The sequence below is a fragment of the Anser cygnoides genome, chromosome 3 (assembly GCF_040182565.1).
Source record: "Anser cygnoides isolate HZ-2024a breed goose chromosome 3, Taihu_goose_T2T_genome, whole genome shotgun sequence".
Lineage (NCBI taxonomy): Eukaryota > Metazoa > Chordata > Aves > Anseriformes > Anatidae > Anser > Anser cygnoides.
This window is the reverse complement of record NC_089875.1, coordinates 97802423-97809339: the sequence shown is the minus strand read 5'-3', so window position 1 is coordinate 97809339 and position 6917 is coordinate 97802423. Positions and strand designations below refer to the sequence as shown.

At 41.7% G+C, this 6917-nt stretch overlaps 1 long non-coding RNA gene across 1 annotated transcript; it reads right to left on the bottom strand.

Annotated features, from left to right (window-relative positions):
- Positions 1 to 1066: 1066 nt before the first annotated feature.
- On the bottom strand, positions 1067 to 6445 carry LOC125184553 (uncharacterized). The gene is made up of 2 exons (XR_010830557.1): positions 6220 to 6445; positions 1067 to 1200 (listed from the first exon to the last, which is right to left on the bottom strand). It is a non-coding gene; the product is annotated as an uncharacterized lncRNA (long non-coding RNA).
- Between the last annotated feature and the right edge of the window lie 472 nt (positions 6446 to 6917).

The following is a 6917-nucleotide window of genomic DNA, read 5'->3' as shown; positions in this document are numbered from 1 at the left end:
AAATGAGATGGCTTAGAAATTGATTTTTAATTTCCATCTTATTAGAGAAAATAGAATATTTCTTCTTTTATGTTACAACAATAAAGATAAAGCCATACTTAAATATTAAAGTTTAATGAAAGATACAGATAATTTCATAATAACAAAAAAACCCACCCAAAGTTACAGTGAGTCATACATATCTAGTTACTTGCTGGCAGAAGCTGAAATACTAGCAAAAACTTTGAGCAATAATTATGGGATGATGAGGCATATTACATTTCTTTTTTTTTTTTTGTATGGCTTTAATTATTACTAAGGTGTAGCAGCTTGAAAAATTGTTAGTTTTGAAATAATCCTTTTCTTTTTTTTTCCCCATTCCCTTCCCTTCCCTTCCCTTCCCTTCCCTTCCCTTCCCTTCCCTTCCCTTCCCTTCCCTTCCCTTCCCTTCCCTTCCCTTCCCTTCCCTTCCCTTCCCTTCCCTTCCCTTCCCTTCCCTTCCCTTCCCTTCCCTTCCCTTCCCTTCCCTTCCCTTCCCTTCCCTTCCCTTCCCTTCCCTTCCCTTCCCTTCCCTTCCCTTCCCTTCCCTTCCCTTCCCTTCCCTTCCCTTCCCTTGCTACAGAGAGACACTATAATGTTTTCCTGGGTTTGTGAAGTGCTTGAGAAAGGTAGGTCTAGTAGAAGAAATCTGTCTTCGGCTCCTCTTAGAGAAAAAGTTAGATAAAACACCAGTGCTGAATTATTTTGATTTGGAAAAGAAATGTATGATAATTATTCTGTTATGTATGCCGAAAGCAGCACCTCTGGCACTGGGATGTGGTGGAATTCTTTGTCCTTGTAAAACGCTGTCATGTGTAATTTTCAGTTGGATTCCTGCCCCCAGCTAATGCAGAGAGACGCACTGATTCCTGTTGTGAGTGTGAACTGGATGTCTGCCTGTTTTGCCCCAAATACTTAAGCCAACCATAGAGCATCTCCAGGTAGGCCCTTAAAAGTCAGTGATTTTGGGATAGGCTTCTATGTCCCCCAGAGATGCTATTTTAATATAAAGAGGATTTTATGAGATTAATTGTGATAGAGAAAGCAGTATAGTTCTTCTCCTGCCCTTTAGTTTATTTTTGTTTTCTTTTTCTTTGTAAATACTCATCGTTACAGAAAGTAAACACCAGGATGTAGCAAGATTCTGGTTTTGGTCCAATTCTTAATGTGTCTGTTGATGATCTGGAAGGGAAGAAAGAAAAAAAGACAAAAAATGCACAGACTGCAAAAATGTCTCGGAACTAATCCTATGGCAGAACCCAACTATATTTCACCCTGATAAAGTAATATACAAGGTACTTATTTCTCTTACACAGCTCTAATTAACTCATTGAAGTGACTGAGAGATCCAAATGGGCAGTTATATAAATACAAAGTGTCAGACATAAAAAGCAATTAGGCTGCTAGGCTACAGAAGGATTGACGTGAAGAACCATACAAAAATTATGATGTTGCCCATCACAGACCATCATTATTGTTTTCAGTTATGATACTGTGCGGAAAGGTCGGTCCTCCCCAGAAAGAGAAAGGGCTTGGGCATAGAAAATCCATAAAAGCTGGGACTGTTCACTCTAGAAAAGACAATTAAGCAAGAGTCACTGTAAAATAACTAAAATACAGAAGGGTGTAGAGGAAGCAGGGAGTGCTTCTTCTGAATGGCCCAAGAACCTGGGTGCACAGAATAAAATCTACTGTCAAATTCAAAAGAGAAGCAAAGAGACGCATTTGTCATTCGCTATATATAATTAATATCAGTTGATCTGGTGAAAGCTATTTCCTCTCCCTACAAGCTTTTTCCCACATTTCTTTAGTCCCTTGTGTTATAACACTACTACTGGTGGTGTTGTACTACCTCATGAAGGTTGAACACTAGATAAGCTTGAAGAAAAAGATCAGAAATGTAGAAAATAAATAATAAATGAAGATCTGTTTTTTATTACTTATATGGGTGTAACATCTGAAATATATCAGCATACATCTAGAGAGAGATATTAAGCCTCATATTTCACAGCTTATGACATTTTTTTACTAGCGAGGATTAAGAAGGTTTCTTATATTTTCCTTAGAAGTACTTGGTGTCGACCGCTGCTAGGAACAGATTTATGTGTTTCTAAAAGACACTGTGTGTACTACCAATTTACGTGAGCCAACAGCTTGAATTAATTTAAATTCAACCCAACCTGCAAGCTCTTATTTGGAAGGATGGCCTTTCAAACCACAGCCACAGATGGATCTCAGGGGTTCTTCAGTCATCAGCAATGACAAGAGATGTTGGGATGGAAAAAAAACCTGGAGCCCAAAGCAGCCTTTTGCATTCGGGTTCAGGCCCCAGAAGCAGCCAGCCAACCCTGCGGAGCAGTGCCCAAGGTGCAGCCATCTCTGCGTGCATTGCCTGCCGCTGCCCTTTGTTCAGGTGCCAGGCACTGATGAAAGACGATAGCTGGTGGCAGAGACGCCTGCAGGTAGGCTATTATGGAGCAGCCACCAGATCAGGCTTATGTTGCCTTGCTGCCACACAAAGCTGGTGCTTCTGTCAGTGCCACCATCAGCCTTCCTTTTCATAGAACCACAGAATGGTTTGGGTTGGAAGGGACCTTAAAGACCACCCAGTTCCAACCCCTGCCATGGACATGGACACCTCCCACCAGACCAGGTTGCCCAAAGCCCCATCCAGCCTGGTCTTAAACACCTCCAGGGACGGGGCATCCACAGCTTCTCTGGGAAAAAAAAATCTCTTTTCCCCTCTTTGGCATCATCATTCAGCGATGACAACCTTTAACTGACCTCAGGTGCAGTCGGTGGCCCTTTACATGGGCTGAATTACCTGTCCTGCCAACAGTACCTGTTTCACTCTCTTCCATGGCCGCACTTGTGTCTTGCCTTCAAGTGCCTGGCTTTCCCTGATCTTGACGCAGAAGGCTCTCCTCCCTGCACTTACAGGAGCACTGTTACCTCTCAGCCACTGCAGGCATTGGCTTTTGCTTGTCTCTCGTCCTGCTTTGGTCCTCCTGTTATTACTGCTGAGTTTCACAGTGCTGCACCACAGGTACCAAGGAACACACGTATTTGGATGACAACACTATACCAAGATGCTACGATTACTCCTTGTGCAATAGTTTTTTAAATTGGCTGGACAATTTGTTTTCCTTTGATTTTTTTTTCCAACTGCATTTAATAGACTTAAAAATAACAATTTTATCTGCCAGTTCAGCCTTCCTATTTGATCAGCTGTGGCAGCAGGATGAAGTAATATGATTCAATTCCCAGACACGGAGCACAAACTCACCACAAATAGACATGTCTTTTGTAGAGAGAAGACAGTTCTGGCCTGTGTAAAAGTTTGCTGAAGATGCTTGTTTTCTGGAGACCCAGGCTTTTGTTCCCAGACGGCCCTGATGTGTGCTCAAGTTGCCTGCCTCTATACCCAACATCATTTGAAATGCTTATACTGTCCTCACAGTTCAGTATTTAAAAGAGATAAGTAAAAGCTTCTCGCTTGTAATTTGGTTACTTTGAAAGAAAGATGGACATGTTTTGAAAACTTTGCTTAGTTTTGTTTGTCCTTTGTTTCCCTTTCATTTTTTGTCTTGGAACTGTTTTTGTTAATGCCCTTGATATCAGTACAGGTGGATGATCTCATATTTTATCCAGTTACCATATTTCTGAATTCCAGACTGCTCTGGATAAGAAGTAGGTAGTGTAGCTCTTATAGCTTTGTTATTTTGGTAACATTCAGGGAACACTTTTTTTCCTTTCTTTTCTTTTTTTTTTTTTTAATTTCAAAGTTTAATTTCCCATTCCTGCCCAGACCTTCTCTTTACAGAAGTGGTATATGAAGTGCCACATTCTGCGGTGTTCTCTATTGGCCACATTGTATAAGACAGACTTACCTACATTGTAGGTTATAAAATGGACAGACCAGCCCAGAATTCACCTATGAGCTTAAATTCTGATGAATGTCTTGGACTATTTTTTTGCCAGACTACAAAAATGTAGTGTTTTGCCTTTATGAGGATTAAGTCACAACTCAGTACAGACTCCCATGGGAGATACTGAGAGCCGGTCCATACAGCACAGAACAGACCATTGTAACAACGTATTAACTGGATATTAAAATCCTGCTGCTGGGATGGCAATTTCTTGAACTGCTCTGACTCAATAGCTTGAGTGCTTTAAATTTTGCATAAACTTAAATGCATAAAGCATTTTTCCCCCGTGACAGTGTTTTAGCATCAAATGCTAGGAATATGTCTTGTTCTGCCATATAAAGAACATAGCTCCAATTGTAAAGCTGGGGGACTGAGCTCTTTTTAGTGATTTCTTTGGGGTGCTTGAGTCTATGCAAATAGATGTTTCACTTTATTTCTTGGTAATTCTTTATTAAAGCCGTGAGCTCTAATGCTTTGGCAGTGAACTCTAGCTTTTCCATTAGCTTTATTGATCTTCTTAATTTGTTTCTCTTAACACATCAGACAGTCTGCAAAGCAAGTGATGTTCTAGACATCTGATTTCCTTCCTGGGGTAAAACGGGTGGCAGCCATTTCACAGACGCAAAAACATCATGGTGATATCAAAATGGCATAAATATTGGGATGTTCTGGTGGACTCAACTCTGGATATTTATTTTTACTTGTTTTGCTTGTGCATTTGTCTTGTATAAAATATTATTCCTGTTTTTATTTTTTATTTTGTATTTTTTCATCAAGATCATGAATTCACCTGCTCTCATTGAAATCAGTGGCTTCTGTGGATTACCTAAAATTTTAGTTAGAATGCTTTCTGTGGGTCTTGTGCTTATAAATTACAATATCTTAGTGATGGTATTTTCATGTAGTCTAAAAATGGCTTTAGTTTATGGCCTTTGTGCTTTCTTATTTTACCAGTCTCCATAGTCTAGTGCATTCACACATATCCTCTCTTGATTTGACATTCAGTTTCTCATCCTGTCTTTGTATCTGGTGCGAATACACTTAATTTTGTTGTTCTTCATATCGTGAACATTGCACGCATGCAAAATTCATCTTACGGATTGACACTTGCGTACTGAACATGGTGCTTTTTTCTTCCTTGCAACTTCATATTTTTCCCCTTTGTGATCTAAAGAATGTCTAATTGCTAAATGCGTAGTCTTTCATGTCCACCTGCTTCAGAACAGGAATTTGGTATGTCACTATAATTATTGTTTTCTTAGTTCCTCGTAGGAACTGACTCATTTCTGATATCTTTGACAGCTCTTTCTTCTCTTCTCCAGGGTCAGGTGGAGTATCATCTCTGCTGAATCCAGCCTCCCCTGTAGGTAATTCCAAAATGAATTCCTATCAGTTACTCACTCCCAGACTTCAGAACAGCCACCGTTGCTGGTATAATCAGTTGCTGTGGTGATCCAGTATGCACGCATTGTTCCAGTTTCTACAGACTACATCTTCTCACAGACTCACATGTCCATGCAGATAGATGTTCTAAAGCCTGGACTGATTTGGTGTGCTGTGCAGTCAAGAACGAGTGGAACCTCTCCACAGGCTGGACGACTGAAAGGAGCACCTTGTGGGAGAACTAGAATTTCCTTCTGGTCGCTTGCTTGGCAATGGGACATAACTTGCTTTGCCCCTGAGAAAACATAGCTGCTCCTCCAACTGGGCTGGTCTCAGTGTCCAAGTGATTGGTGGAAATTACAACAGTGACACAAGATCTGGCCTTTTTCAGCTTTCTAAATGCCAAATTACACTTGGCTATCTGTTTGATCCCAGGTCCTCTCCCAGTTGCTCTTAGAAGAGAGGTTCCTCAGCTATAGGCCCAGGCTCGGCAGTACGGTGCGGCCTCCTAAGACGGTTTCTCTGTCATCCCTTGGAATCCCTCAGCTCCCTCCATGTGCCTCATTGGCCTCGTCTTATCCAAACCAATAAAATCATTTCCAATATCCTTTATTCAAATGTTTTCCCTTTGGTCATCACAGCAGCCTCCAGCAAAGATCAACAAAGACCAGCTTCACTTCTGCCTCACATCTGAACTGGGAACTAGACAAACCCAGACAGACATCCCACCAGCATGGGCAACCCCTGCTTGTACTGATGAGGTGATAATTGTTGCCTCTTGCCTTGTCAAAATCATAGCCAACATGCTCTTTTTTTTTCATTTTATGTCCCATTGCTAAAATTCATCACATTAGTATATTTCTAAGCTTATCTATTGCTCAAGACTGACCTGAAAAAAATCTGCTTCTTATGGGTTTTTCTTGTCCTTGCTATTGTGTCTCACACAGGAGGAGGGTACATAACTGAGTTTCTCGGGCTTCTGAGCAGGTGCTTGTCACCAACAATTTTCCTGTGAGCAGGAGAACACCCACAAGTTCACTTTCCTTTACAAAAGGCCTGTCTATCCCCACTATTTTCTCCTGGCCTTTCCTGGTCCTAGCTGTGCTAGCCACTTTGCGTACCTTGCTTCACTGGCAGCATGGATTCGTACTGGGACACTGGTAATTCTGACAAGATAATCCAATGGCACTATGACTTCATCTCAAAAATTCCAGCCAGGTCAGCCGCAGCTGGAGTCCTCACACGCTAGCAGGTGATTTTCCTACAAGGGGAGGCAGCGCTGACTGCCTTGTGAAGCCTTCATGCAGCCTGATCTTCAAGCTCACTGAAATCTGGGTATGTCTCTATAAACCAACGTAGTCGGTTAGGTGCTGGAAGCTGTACAGGGTGCTCTGCCAGGGTTAGTTAGCTCTGCTGGCTGTTGTTTTTCCATCTTGCACTACATCGTGACATGGAGAGTTTCCTTCTGTCTTTCCGCTCAGTTTGAGGGAGGTCTGACCGGCCTTGCTACGAGTCCATCCACAGAAGCAGCACGTTATTGCAGGTTGCTCTGAATCTGCTCTGAACAAACCATTACCCTTTCAGGAG